Source organism: Ambystoma mexicanum, chromosome 2q, assembly GCF_040938575.1.
Source record: "Ambystoma mexicanum isolate Mex_15411 chromosome 2q, UKY_AmexF1_1, whole genome shotgun sequence".
Taxonomy (NCBI): domain Eukaryota; kingdom Metazoa; phylum Chordata; class Amphibia; order Caudata; family Ambystomatidae; genus Ambystoma; species Ambystoma mexicanum.
The window spans coordinates 979,049,193-979,064,117 of NC_090924.1; the positions used below are offsets into that span (position 1 = coordinate 979,049,193).

A 14,925-nucleotide genomic window follows, 5' to 3' on the forward strand; every position below is an offset into this window, starting at 1 on the left:
TCTCTCTACGTCTCTTCACGCTACTGCTGCCTCTGCAGTGTAGCGCAGCTCTGCCCTTCCATGACATCTGTATGTCAGAGGCTTGTCTCTGTGTAGGATTCTTCCTCTTCCATTCAAGGTTCCCCGTCCCTTTATCCTTGCTGCCGTACTTCAAAGGGGTGTGTTGCTTTTCGTCAGTTGCTGAATTCAAGGGGATTCCAGCATTACCTTAAGCCAAGGATATAAAAGCATTGTCATTATGTGTTGGATGCAAATCAGAAGTAACCTCAATATCTTATTTTCCCATATATGCAGACCAGGTATTTTTCATAGTGTTCCTTGTGGGAATGGGAGTCCTTGTCCCCTAGAGGGGAGTCCCTCCCAGTGAGCTCACGCATTACCTGACCCCTAGGGAGGGTCTTTCTTAGCAGGCTCACCTACGTACCCACAGAGGGGGATGGCTCCCCCTGGATAGAGAGGACGAATTGTCCAGATTAGTCACATAGATCACAGTTCCAAATCCTGGCAAGGCAGACTCCTTTCCACCACTTGGCATTGACAAACTTGAGTACATAAACGGTGGTGATAGTAACATCCATTGTGATACAAAACAACATACCTGCACCAAGAAGTACTTACTACAAAACATCAACATGGTACAGGTCCAGAGCTTGGTCCCTCCAAACGAGATTTGTAAAAACTATGTAGCCACGTCAATGAAGAGCATAACGTATTAGCCGGGAGAATTGACAACTTTGCCAAATTTGGTACAGTGGAATCACTGTGTCCATGCTCATATCCTGGGTTCGCCACTGAATTGTGCTGTGATTCTGGATGGATCATGTTATCTCACTGTACAGTGCTGTGCTGTCTTCGATGACATGGTTTTCCTTGTCAAATCCATGTGGCATTCTTTAGCCGTTTGCTGGTGCTTTATTCTTTTCATGTAAGCAATGTAAATGGAAGGAACCCTAGACGGGCGGAAGCTGGCCAAATACCTCAGGCTATGGACATCCCCATTTTCGGGTTTGCTTTTTGACACAAAAAAGGCTCTTTTCCATACAATTCAAGTGGTCTTCACGTCATCAATAGCAACCTGTAAGACTGCGTTACAAAAATGACCGTAAACGGGTGAAATTATCAGTTACTTTTGTTGGGTCTATTTGAATCTTTAAAATACTGTAGTAAAACTCAAATGAGATTTGTTAGGTGCACATCAATTATCATTCTCGTACTTTAAGACCTACATGAATGATGGAGACAATAACGCTACAACCATTCACCTTTTTCTTGACATATTTAAATAAGGTTTTATTTTTTTACTGTTGCCATGTTGGTTTTTCCTGTAATTTGTGTACTTTCTAAATCTAGCCTACAAACCAGATATTATAAGACCGTCAAATTGCACCTTTCTGTATAAGAACTGGGAAATAATGTGAACATGTGTCAAAATTACAGCCTGGATTTAAATCTCAGCTCCACCAATCTAACCAAAATGTGTGATACTGAGCAACATGTAATCATGGTGTCTACCTTGTCAAAATGGGCAGTCTCTACAAGTGGTTTCGTCTATGGGTACTCTCTTCAAAAAAGCCACACTCAAGGTTTAATGGACTATAATATTGAATTATGTATTACTTAATGGTATGGAGGGGCCTGTTTTTGGTCCGAGCAGCCTTTTCCATGGAATGTTGACAATATGAATCCGTTCAGCACTCTAATGTATTGGCATGCTAGTTTTCCGCTGCCACACAGTCTCGCTCCCTCCTACGTCTGCATCCATAGTTTACGTGGAGGGCCATCCTGGCAACCAGCCTCTTTGCAATCTTGGGGGCATGCCCCTTCAGAGTGCCCACTACCCACTCCTGTCCCTAGACCTTCCTCTGAGGATGGGTTTTTTGGCAAATGCCAGGGCCTTTATGCACTCTGACCCGGTGAAGGCATACTTTCTGGATCTATTCAAAGAAATGTATCCTAAGCCTCTCGAGCCACAGCCTGCTTAGGAAAATCCTCAGCAAGTTCAGATAGTGCTGCCCCCTCTTCTGGTGGGTCCCCCTCCTCCACTACTACCACTTTCACCTGTGCTTAAGACTCCCGTTGCACAGTCAAGTCTACCCACAGGGTCTGAAGTGCCACATGCTGCGGATCAGTTCTCTGTTCCTGCCGCATTGGACGAAGATCAAGCGGACAAGGAAAGAGAGGACCCGCCCCACTCTGTCAGAGCCTTTCATCACCAGGTTGTGGATATGAGGACGTTGCTAGATATTCCGATACCCGAGCTTCCAGCTCCACAAGAAGGTGCACTTTCAGGAGCCTTGACTCTATAGACACAGAGGCGCACAGGCCTTTTCCTTCAAAAGGATGTGCTAGCTGAAGCTTGCAACGTCTGGGGGAAAAAAACTTTCTGGGCAGCACCTGAACAGGAAAATTGATGCTTGCTACAAGCTACACTCGTCAGAAGACATACCCTTGACTGCATGTCCACTCCCCTCATCACCTGAGGTGGCAGCAGCTATGCTCCAGTCTAAGCCGTCCTCGACATCCTCTACGGCAGCTTCTCAGGTTCTGTCCAAGGAGGACAAGTTTCTTGATGCCATTGGGAGAAAATTATTTTCCAATTCTGCTCTCCAGCTGCGAATGGCGAATATTGATGTCATCCTGGCAGCGGCAAGTGGAAGGAGCTTGCTGAGTTTCAGGAATGTATCCCTCGTGACAGGCTCGAAGATTTTAAAGAAGGCTTATCTGATGCCATAGTGCTGGCTCAGGACTTGTTGGAGCCCGCGGCCCATCATGTAAACACTTGCGCTCGAGGCCTTATGGTTGGAGTAGACATCTCCCGCCAAGCGTGGCTGCATGCTACAAAGTTCTTGAAGGAGGTTCAGGACAAAGTACTTAATCTTCGCTTCGAAAGTTAAAGAGCTGTTCAACTCCTCCACCGATGAGGAACTAAATAAAACGAAGGCAAGCACACAAACAGCTAAATCTTTGTCGGTCCTTGCCAAAACCCCAGCTAAAGCAGCCTATATGCAAAGGTCGGGGACCCAAACAAGGTCCTTCTCAGATTTCAGAGGGTTCCAGGAGCACCGGGCACAAGGTCCCTCTGGTGGGCCTCGCCGCAAGCAAGAAAGGCAAAGTGGCCGTCTTTTCTCTGTCATCAGCCTCCTCTTCAGCAACAGGTGGTCTCGCTGCTGCTAAACCATCTAAATGATGTTTTCCATTGGTCTCGCAAGACTCTGTTGGGAGGGCGAATAGCTTTTCTCCAGCATGGGGTCTGGCATGGATTCACATGCTCATGAATATTCCCCATCGTCGGGCCGGGAATCCTCGGTAAAGAAAAAATCAGTATCAGTATCAGTTTCGTTTCTGAACTGTCTTTCTCAGTAGTAACCAATCACTGCTCTCTGGGTCATCCTGCCCCCAGCCAATGACTGCCCTCGCCCTAAGCCCCGCCTCTGGCAGCCATCCTCAGATTTGGTAGCACGCAAAGTGGCAGTATGACCAAGTGAAGAGCCGCAGAGGGGCAGGAGGGAGGGTTTGCATGTGAATCCATGCCAGACCCGTGCTGGAGAACAACAGTTACAGGTAAGTAACTTGTTCCTTCTCCAGCATGGGGTCTGGCAGCGACTCCGGGTCGTGATGAAGTATGGCGCCTCCTTCTCTGGAGAGAAGATCTGCGTCCGTCGACAGCTTGGTGGGGACGCTGACAAGTCCAGAAGGTCCGGGAACCAGATCTGCCTCGGCCACGCCGGTGCAACGAGGATCATCCTGCACCGGGACCTCTTGAGCTGGGTGACGAGTCGGAGCAGCAACGGCAACGGAGGGAACGCACATAGGAACAGGCCGTCCCAGGGGAACGAGAAAGCATCGCCCATGCTCCTCGGCTGGGGAAACCTGCTGGCGAACCTCTGGCACTTGGAGTTTGTCGCCTTCGCAAACAGGTCGATCTGCGGTTTTCCCCATCGTCGGAAGAGTCGATCCACTTGATCCTGACATAGTTCCCACTCGTGGCACTAGCGCAGCTCCCTGCTGAGTAAGTCGGTGATGGTGTTCTTTATCCCTGCCAGATGAAAGGGCACCAGAAACATCCCTTGGGCAACGGCCCAATGCCACAGATCCTGGGCTTCCTTGGAGAGCGCTGGGGATCTGGTTCCTTCCTGCTTCCGGATGTAGAACATTGTGGTGGTGTTGTCAGTGAAGATTCTCATCACCTTGCCCTTGAGGGACAGGAGAAAGGACCTGAGGGCCCAGAACACTGCACAGAGGTCCAGGATGTTGATGTGGAGCGGCTTCTCCGGTGTGCGCTCCCCACCCTTCCAGGGAGGCATCTGTCGTCACCGTCGTCAGAAACAAAACTGATACTGATTTTTTCTTTACTGAGGATTCCCGGCCTGACGATGGGGAATATTCATGAGCATGTGAATCCATGCCAGACCCGTGCTGGAGAACAACAGTTACAGGTAAGTAACTTGTTCCTTCATCTGGTGGTGTGGCTGACCATCACAGAAGACCGATGAGTATTGTCTGTCGCCCTAGCGGGCTTCCACTTGCCCCTCTCACCCTCGTCTTCTGCAGACTGTCACCCTCCTTCAGAGCCCGGGTACAGAAACTTCTAGACCTCAGAGCAGTGGAACCTGTTCTCTTATGGGAGCAAGGGGAGGGCTATTACTCCCGTCTACTCACAGTGCCCAAACCCAACCAGGCTGGCCTGTGCACTATCCTCGACCTATCCAACTTCAATCTCTTCCTACTCCAAGAGAAATTCAAGATGATTACGCCCAGCCAAACATGGTTCTCTATTCGGAAGGGCGATTGGCTCAGTGTGGACGCTTACATGCATATCCTGATCTGGGGCCCACATCGGAAATACCTGCAGTTTTCCATGGGAACAGAACACTTCCAGTATCCAGTGGTGCTGTTTGGTCTCAGCTTGGCACTGCGTGTCTTTACGAAGATTGTGGCAGTTATCGCAGCATTCCTCAGACTGCAGGGTATTCATGTATATCCATATTTGAATGATTGGTTGCCCAGGGGCTGCAACAGGCAATATTCAGTCACTCCTCCAGCTCCTGTCCCAACTGGGGATGTCAGTGAACTGGCAGAAATTGCCCGACTGTTTGTCATGACCTGATTTTTCTAGGTTTCCGTTGGGATACTGTCATTGCCAGAGTGTTCCTGACAGAGGACAGAATTGCAGACTCATCAGCCACGTCCCATCTTTGACTTCAGTCCTCCCGCATGTCGGCCTGGTGGTTCCAGAGACTCCTGGGCCTTATGGCGTCTTGCGTGTTAGCCCTCTCTCTTGTAACGCTGAAAATGAGGGGCACACAGCTTGCTCTTCGGAACTGCTGGTCTCAAGCTGTGGACCCGGACTATAAAATGATTTCGGTTCCATCCTCCATGACGGCGGTTCTTCAATGGTGGTCATCCGCCAGCAACCTTTCAGTGGGAACCTCCTTGCAGGAGCCCTGCCCACAAGTCACGGTTACAACAGACTCCTCTCTTCTAGGGTGGGGGGTGATGCTACGTCACTTCGAGGTGCACGATATGTGGACACCCCAGGACAGAAAGTCCATATCATTTACCTATAGCTTCTGGCAGTTTTTCTAGCATTGAAAGCTTTTCAGCCCTCATCAACAGAGGGGTTCGAATTTGCACCGTCAATTCCGTAGTAATGTTCTACATCAACAAGCAGACGGGCACCAGGTCCCCTCCTCTGGTGGATCTAGCTATCCAGATTTGGAATTGGGCAGTTCAGCACAATGTCTGGCTACAGGCCGTGCACATTCCGGGTCACATCAATGTTGCGGCAGACTCCATGAGCCACCAGTCTGTGGCGAGCTACAAGTGGGAGGTGAACAGCGATGTTCTTACCAAGATCTTCCAGCAATGGGGTTCTCCAGCGGTGGACCGCTTTGCAACCTCAACGAACAGGAAACTTCCTCTTTACACTTCCAGGGGTGGTCTCGGAGTGTCCTCCTTGGGGGATGCTCTCGAGATTCCTTGGGACAACATGAAGGCTTACGCCTTGTTGCCTTTGCCGTTGATTCATCCATCGCTCTGGAAACTCAGGAGCACTTCCAACTGCACTCTCCTCTTCATAGCTCCATGGTGGCCAGCCAGGTTCTGGTTTTTGGAGCTGTAGCACCTATCAATATGCAACCCGATCAGGTTTCTGCAGATTCCCGACCTTCTCCACCAGAGCAATCACCAGTTGTGGCACCCCTCCCCACAATCCTTCAGCTTGGCGGTCTGGTACTTGAGTTCAGGTCCTTAGCGCACTTTAACCTTTCAAAGGAAAATACCTGCATAATTCAGGCGGCACGTGAGCCATCTACCAGGGTTCAGTACAAAAGCAAATGGCTTTGTTTTTGTCATTGATGTCTAGCTGAATAGCTTGATCCTCGACAGGCTTCTATTGACTGTCTTGTCTTTTTATATCGGACCTTGCAGCCTCTGGCATCCACGTATTATCGTGCAGGACGTACCTATCCGTCATTGCAGCTTATCTGTCTACAGACAGTTGTTCCTTTTCCTGGGCAAACCCAGTAATAAGGAGGCACTTCACAGGTCTTTTTCCTCCAGTCAGACCTCCTCATCCCAAATGGGATCTGTAGGTGGTCCTCACTGCTATGTCATAAGCCATTTGAATCTATGGCCGCTCCCGAGCTCAAGTACCTTTCTTGGAAAGTGGCCGCCTTGATTGTGGCAACATCTGCAAGAAGAATAAGTGAGCTTCAAGCTCTCTCTGTTGAGCATCCTTTCCTAATATTCCACAAGGATAAGGTTGCGCAATGCACTCGTCATTCTTTCGATCCAAAAATTGTTTCTGAGCTCCACATAAACTAGTCAATATCCTTTTCTTGCCGAACCCACTCTCGGATGTAGAGAGGGTTCTACACAACCTAGTTGTCAGACAAGCTCTGAAGTTTTACTTTGACAGAACAAGTGGAATTAAATGTTCTTTACAACTTTTTGTTACGTTTGATGACCCAAAAGGGAAACCTGCTTTGAAAGCATCCATCTCACACTGGATCGCTTCATGTATCTCCGAGGCTTACACAATTCAAGGCCTTCACCGCCCAAAAGCCGTTCATGCACATTTGGTCTGTGTCTGTGTCAAAGCAGCTGCTCTTGCCTTTCAGAAATATGTCTCTTGGCAGTCCATAGCCAAGGATGCTACATGGGCTTCCCCTTTGGCTTTTTGCAGACATTGTCTTGACCTGAGCCAGACAGTTCTTAAGAACCTGTTCTAATAAGGGACATTTTCCATTCTCCCATTTTCTTTGGTCAGTGCTTGGGAATCTCTCAAAATTATGTAGGAAAGGGGACTATGGACTAGTAGAAAGGTAGTCACTAAGGTGAGTAACTTTGTTAATCTATCATCTCACCTGAGATGATCGATCCTAAGACTGCCAGTCATTGGCAGTGCTTCCAACCAAGTAGGAGTTGGGCACAGATGGTTTGGCGCGTGTTTTGTTAAATTGTGTTGGCCATGGCCTGAAAAATTACTTTCCTTAAACCTTACCTCTGTGATGTATTCTGCCAACCATACGGTACATTTCTCCCATTCTGATCATCACGCTCTCATGTGAGAGAGCAAGCACACATAAAGCGCCTCTGTAACCTTAACTGCCTCAGGCCCATACTGCACTGGTCCTTCTTTTAATCAACGATACAAGGGCCAGAGAACCAACAAGTTGTTGAACAGATCAAGTACATTTGGCTTGGATTTTTGAGGGATTCCTACTTTGGTAACCAATTGCAAATGTGAAAACCTTTGAAGTTTAACTTTTATCCGAGTTCATTGGATCTTGCTTCTCTTTTTTTAATTTTTTTTATTTAATGTTATTTGGTTGAAAACAACCTTTAACATATGAACATTACAAAGTAAGCCAATGAATAATGAAAACAATACACATTCAAAAATTCCATAATACAATTACTCCATTCATGCATTTCTTAAAAAATATGGGCCTCCAATGGAAGGTTATGATCTGCAAGCACTGCATGGGTCCTTGTTGTGCGGATAGTTTCTGATGGTATAGCCGATTCTATCTCCATCTCGCTTGGTCGTATTCCTGGACAAGCTCTGATGGACCCTTTCCCCTTGGTTGGGGAAAAAAGTTTTAATTGAGGTGGGGTTAGATTCTGTATGTTTTAAGTAGGTTTTTTATGGCTGTGTTCATTTTTGGCCGTAATTGACTCGCTAATGGTTTAACAATATCACTGACGAAGAGGCAAGCACAATTGATGTGGGCGCAGGCGATGGAAGGAGAAGGTTCATGGCTGCAAACATTTATTCATCTGAAACTATGTTCAGGGGAGTCACACAAGGCATTACAATTTTGCCCTTCTGTTAGGTCGACCTAAAAGTTGGTCACGAGGAATATTGCTGTATTAAACAGTTTAGTGTCACAAACTTACTTAGTGAGGATCTGTAAGGTGTCTGAGTCATCACTGGGGACACAAGACGCAAACCGCACATTGCCTCAACACCACCACACACTGTGCACACTGCACGCTCCGCGTGTGTAGCAGTTTTTAAACACTGCCTGCAGGCTGTGAATGCAATGGAAATGGTAGACGCCAAGTTAGCAGGCTCCAAGACAGTGTGTCGTCTTCACTCTTCACCACAACACACTGAAGCACAATACAAGACGATTCTTTAAATAGAATCGAAGGCTCCATAAACTCTATCCAGAAGCATGTTGTCCACTACTACCACTGTCTTTCCCTTGCTTGCTCTCTCTTACATCCTCTTCCTTTTATTGTCCATCTCCCTCCCAGTATTATCTCCTCCTGTTTCCGGTACCCTCTCATCCTCTGTGACTTCCTACGTTTTACCCTCCGACCCTCACTATTTCTTTCCCATTCCCTAGGTCTCCTTCTCTTGCTCTCTCTCATCTGATTCTCCCCTCCTCATTTCAATGCACTGGCCACCTTTTCCATATTTTCTCCCCCACTCTCTACCTTCATCCATTCTCTGCACCCTTTACCTTTTGCTGTATTTCCTCGATTTTATGCCTCACGCTCTGTCTGCACTTTCACGTGCATACCAGGCAAAACACAAATGATTGCACTGTTTTCTACTTTTTATGCCATATGGTATTTAATATAAGTTAAATGAAGGTAAACTTTGATTGGGGGGAAAAAACCTCTCCGTTTTTTAAGTTCCTCAGTGTAAATGGGTGCATGCAAACATAGTGCACCTATGCTGCTGAGGAGCGAGTCAAAGCGCAGCACATGGTCCATCCAGACTCTCAAGAATAGTGAAGAGGAGGGGGATCGGGCTCTGCCCCAGGAGACAGGTAGCGTTTTGGACCTGTGACACAACTTGTCGTAGGTCGTTTCTGCATTCTGATGCATGTGTGTCGGTAGCCATGCCTGCAGTAGATGTCCACCGAAGTGGTGTGTTTATACATACCTTAAGGCTCAGCTGGAGCTTTGTTATTGACGCCACTGTTTTATCAGGTTGTTGTGTGAGAGTCATCTTAGGCTCATATCGAGAAGTCTAATTTCCCACCCACAAGATACATCTAAGTACAACGCTTTTCCTGCCCCTCAAATGTAAGTACAACACACTGCTCGCCCCCCAAATGTCAGTGTCTGCCCTCCAAAATACATCTATCCGGCTATGTAAGGAGTACAGCAGGTAATCTACACAATGTTCTGATTTGAAGGTAGTAATGAATAAGTTGTAGGTTTTTAATTGAGCACAGTAATGACTGTGCTCACCACCTGTACCACCTTAACTTAGTTATTGTGTAGGGTGCTATGTTCCGTATCCATGGTCGAACGGGGTCAAACTGAGTGGGAGCTGCCCATTAGGGAGCTGATTATTTCCTCTGGCCCTTAGCTGGCTGCCCGGGCCAGGCTGCCCTGCGGCCTTCAGTGAAGAGGGCAACTCTGTGGGGTTGGGGTATCATTCACAGACTGGGAGGCGGCATAGGGACAGGGGAAGGAATGAAACCGGCATACTAGCGGGTGGAGAAATACAGAGTATGGTGCAGGAGAAAACGAAAATAAAGAAGGTGGAGGAGAAAATAGTGTGTCAGCGGGGGAACAGAGGCAAAACATGCAGGGTTGGGGGGGGTAACTCGCCCTCATAAGTGGGCATCAGCTCACAGTGCAGGACCCGCATTCAAAGGCCTGTAGTGCAGAAAGGGGGTCTCGAGCTCCGTGACCGTGGTTTTGTGTGAACATTTTGGGTTGGCAGCTGTTACCAAATAAAGTAAAGGACACTGACTGACTACGCAGGCCTTTTTGGAATGGGTGGCAAAGGCGGGGAATTACGTGATCAAAATGTTTAACCCAGGGGGCAACTGCCCCCTTTGCTGCTCCCGTTGGACTTCAGCCCCACGGATCCCTTTTCCCAGATCAGTGCGGTTTTTCCCAGGCTTTCATCCTTTACTCACAGAGAGCAGTAGATGTATTTGCATCAGTGTTTTGTTTCTCACTTTTACTTGGCCTGTTATTAGGAACAACACTAGCGCAGCTGCTATGTTAACCTTCCGAGCAGAAACCGAGAAGGAAGCCTAGAGAGAATGGAAGAACATATATCTATAGGGGTGCGAAGTCCTTCCACATACACTACTACGCTAACAGAACATTGTCTTTTATTCACTTCAGTAAGTGTAATTGATGCCGGAGTTGAAAACAGTTAAGTTTTCCAACACTCTGTGTTATGAATGATGTTTCGTTCAAGGCAGGAGTATCCGGTAATGAATTGCTGGGTGAAGGCCACCACTGACCATTTTGGGGCTATAGCACACTGGAAAGTGGTCATCGGAAAGGCCCTGTCCTGCTAGTATGACACAAAGCCTAAACGTTGCCAACATGCTCCAGTTAATAATAGCGGCTCCCAAATGACAATGTATATTTAATTAAGGCAATGGGCTGGAGCGTTAAAACTCACCAGAGTGCATCTTCAGAGTTTATTATATAACATTTGCATTTGGCATAGCAATGGTGTCCAATAGAAGGGAAACAGTGTTTTTTTCTTCTGAATTCTGAGGTTTTTTTCAATGCTCTAAACTTCACAATTACTTTTGTTGTCAGTAACTTCTATTTTATTTCTGAGGGTCTATATTTTTGTGTTAGAAGCTTCTGAATCTTTCCACAACTCTGGTTAGATGAGTAATTCTTGTTCCCCATGCATTCGTGGTTCCTTTAACAATTTCAATGACTTAATATCATGTAACACACCATGGTATGCCTAATTGTCCTCTCCTCCCAAATTCTCCCCTTTCTACCATATTCCCCTTTTCTTTCTTCCCATATAGTGTGTTGCCAAAGGTTCTGGATGGCGTAAAACAATATACAACTAATCAACAATTAGGGGCTCTGAGGCACCAGAAGAACAAACATTAAAATCACTCTCGTCCTTTAGTGGAGTGGGCCTCAACTGCCTGTCATTGTCCAACCTATTTGACTATGAATGAGTGTGTCAGAAAGAAGGGAACCTACAAGTAACGTTGTTTCTCACAATGGAGTGTCTATAAGCAGCCGTGTAAGAACCTCCAAATATGCAAAAGTATGCACTCCATTTACATTGAGTCATAAGTATGCTTTAGGCAGGTTTAGTAATGGATGCTTTTGGTGGGTTAATCTAGTTTGAGTTGTAAAGGCTGTGAGCTGCGTACTGCAGATGTCCAGCCTGGGAGACACATGGTTGTGGAGCATGCACCCTAATAGAACACCCACAGGTGTTCCCCAGATTAGTTCTGTCAGGTGGACCTTGATACAGGTTGGGTTTCAGGAACATTTGCCTCCTTCCTTCGGTTCTCACTAAAGGTCAGGAACGTGGGAGTTTGTTTCGATCCATCTTTATCATTAAAGGCCTAGATAGCTTTGTCTCCCTGTTGTGCTTTTTTCTCCTTCGAACATTTAAGGGATTATTGGATTATTGCACCTTCCCTCACAAGGTGCAAAGGATGAATGCATTTGTCTCTAGCTGTTTGGAGCTTTGCAATGCAGCTTACTTGGGTGTGTCAGATGTTTCCCTTCACAAATTAGAAATTATTCAGATTGCTGCATCAAATGTGCTTCTACATTTTAGTTGGAGAGCACATTTCTTTTGATGTACTACATTGGTTACCAATACATTAGCAAATCCAATTTAAAGCACGGTTTGCTGAATAAAAGTTACTACAATCGTGTTCCTGCTTTTCTCCAAAAAAGCCAAAACATACCAGTCAGAACCTTACAGTCAACCACTTTCGGCCTGTTAGTCATCCCCAAATTTCATTTTGTAAAATGGGGCGGTCGTTCCTTTTCAGTTCAGGCCTCCAGATTTTGGAAGTCTCGGCCTGCTGATATCCACCTTATTAGCAATCATCTCCCCTTTACATGAAATTTAAAGACTTAGCTGTTTATTAGTTTCCTTCTGCTGTTAGTCTTTGTTTCAACTCTGCATTTTCATATCTTCTATGATTTACACATCTTTAGGTAGGGCCACCTTTTTGAGGTGATTCTGCGCTATATGAATCATGATATATGTACCATAACACATCAAACCAGAAGAAGTCTTCTTCAGCTGTCAAGAGAGCACGCCATGACTGTCACTTCCCCTTTCTCCCTGCCCTTGTTCCAATGTTTTCCATTTCTTTCTTCAACCAACTGATTGACTTTTTCTCCTTGTTAGTCCCCCACCGTTCCACCATTAAACTTCTTCTCCAATTACTCAGACTTTCTCCCTCTCTTCCACTCTCACTCTTTGTGGTTCGTTATGTTGTCTCCCTCCCTCTATCTTGCTCCTTCTTTAGCTCCCTTCACTCATCTCCTGCCATAGCCTTTTTCCCCCTTTCACATCCGCACTCTGTCACTTCTCATGCCCCAAGTGCCAGAGACCATCACAAACTAAAGGATGGTATGCCGGAGCAGAATTACATTAAAGGAAGACATGAGGCCTCCTAAATAAACATGAAATGAATGCTCACAAATGGTTTATATGGGTGCCGGTAATAATACATCTGGTGAAAAGTTTCTACAAATATGCACCCCTTCTCGACTCTGAACTGAGAAGGTTTTTCAATTAATCAGGTGATTGATAACCAAGCCATGATATGCTATATGGCATTAATAATGCACCTATACACAAGTTTTTCAAGGTACGACAAAGCAAGGGAGGTGAAACAGAGGGAGGACAACAACCATTTTATTAGGCCTCGTGACATTCCGATTTCGTAAGTGCAAAGGAACGGGTAGGGGAGAAGCAATATGGGGTGGGAGGATGGAGAATTGCAGGACAAGGAAAACGGGATCAAGTAGTGCAGCCCACGGGTGGCAAGTGCAGGTGATAAGAAGTGTAGACGACGAGTGTCTAATAAGTGTAGGAGAGGGGACTGGAGGGTTACAGATACAGACCACACATGCAGGGGGTGCCAAGAGGCAGTGCAGGTTTGCAGCAGGACAGGCAGGGACCTGAGCCTGAATTCAGAGGGTGGCCAGGTGCCCAGTGCGTGGATCAGACAGGAGATCAGCAGGGGAGAGGAAGAGAGAAGGCAGAAGCAAAGAGGAAGGTCTTGCGCTGCTTCCAGAACCGGAGATGGTTCTGCTCAAGTTTTAGAGAGGCTGGGAGGCTGTTCCAGAAGGAGGTACCCGCCGAAGAAAGAGATCTGTCCCCAACTCGTTGCTTGGAGAAGCGTCTGACCCTCAGGGAGTTGGAGGTGGAGTAGCAGAGGGCGCGAGTAGGAAGCTATCTCGGTAGAGAGAGTTGGAGGTATTGTGGACAATGCAGTGGGTCTTGAACTTGATGCTTGCCACCACTGGGAGCCAATGAAGAGATTTTAGTGCTGTAGAGATACAATCCCTGGGCTTGCGGCCAAGGACAAGTCTCGCAGTCCTGTTCTGGATGAGTTGTAGAGGACGGAGAGTAGAAGCAGGTAGATCTAGAAAAAGGCTATAGCAGTAGTCCAGCCTAGAGTGGACCAGAGCTCTGGAGACCGTGAGCTTTTGGGGCGGGGGGAGTGAGAAAAGGAAGAATGCCTCTGTGGAGGTGCATCTGGTAGTTTGACTTCTTAGAGACGTTAGAGATATGACTTCTTTGAGACGTTAGAGATATGAGGAGAGAAGGAGAGTGTGGAGTCGAAGATGAACCAGCGGTTCTTAGCCTCACAGGTAGGAGCAGAAAGAGGGCCCAAGGTGGGTGGCCAGAGAGTGAGAGGAAAGGAGGTAGCTGGTGATCCGATGAGGAGGATCTCCATCTTACTTGCATTAATGCAGAGATCATTGGTAGCATACCACTTCTGGATTGCGGACAGACAATCCAGCATGAGAGAGAGAAGAGGCGACTGAGGGGAGCCTGAAAGAGAGCAGAGTATCATCTGCATAGCACTGGAAGTTGGAGCAGAGAGCAGCTGTGCGGTGGACGAGAGGTGCCAGGTATTGGTTGAACAGCCAAGGAGAAAGATTAGACCCCTGGGTACCACCACAGGTAGAGAGAGAGAGAAGAGAGGAAGGACCCAAGTTGGTCCTGGCAGGGTCAGTCGGAGAGAAGGGAGGTCCGCCAGGCCAGGACCTGATCAGTGATACCCAGGTTATCCTGGTCTTCTGATGGCAAGGGATGAGAACGGAGAAGCTAGTTCAACACTATCCGTTATCTGGAGCTATAGTAATACTCTGGATAAAGTAATACCAGGTATAGTAATGCCATACAAAACTCCCAAAGGTACTGCTCTAGTTTTGATATCTGACGATCTTTGTTACCTACAATTAACCACGACATCATGAAAAAGCACCACCACACTGATGCAGGACCACACACTTAAAAAAAGAAAGATACATTATTAGGTTTTCAATAAAGAACTAGTATTAACAGTTCTATATTATAGCAAACCTTACATAAGTGAAGGGATATCGAAGTATGTGTCTGTGGTGGTGGGGAGCAGTGGGAGCGAAGGCAGGGGGAAGGTTAAAGGGGAGGATGAGAAGGTAGGTTGAATAAAT

General features: G+C 46.9%; 1 protein-coding gene across 11 annotated transcripts in view; it reads left to right on the forward strand.

Annotated features, from left to right (window-relative positions):
- The window catches only part of TRAK1 (trafficking kinesin protein 1), a 748,555-nt gene that overhangs the window by 271,364 nt on the left and 462,266 nt on the right, over positions 1–14,925 (forward strand). The window lies entirely within an intron of this gene.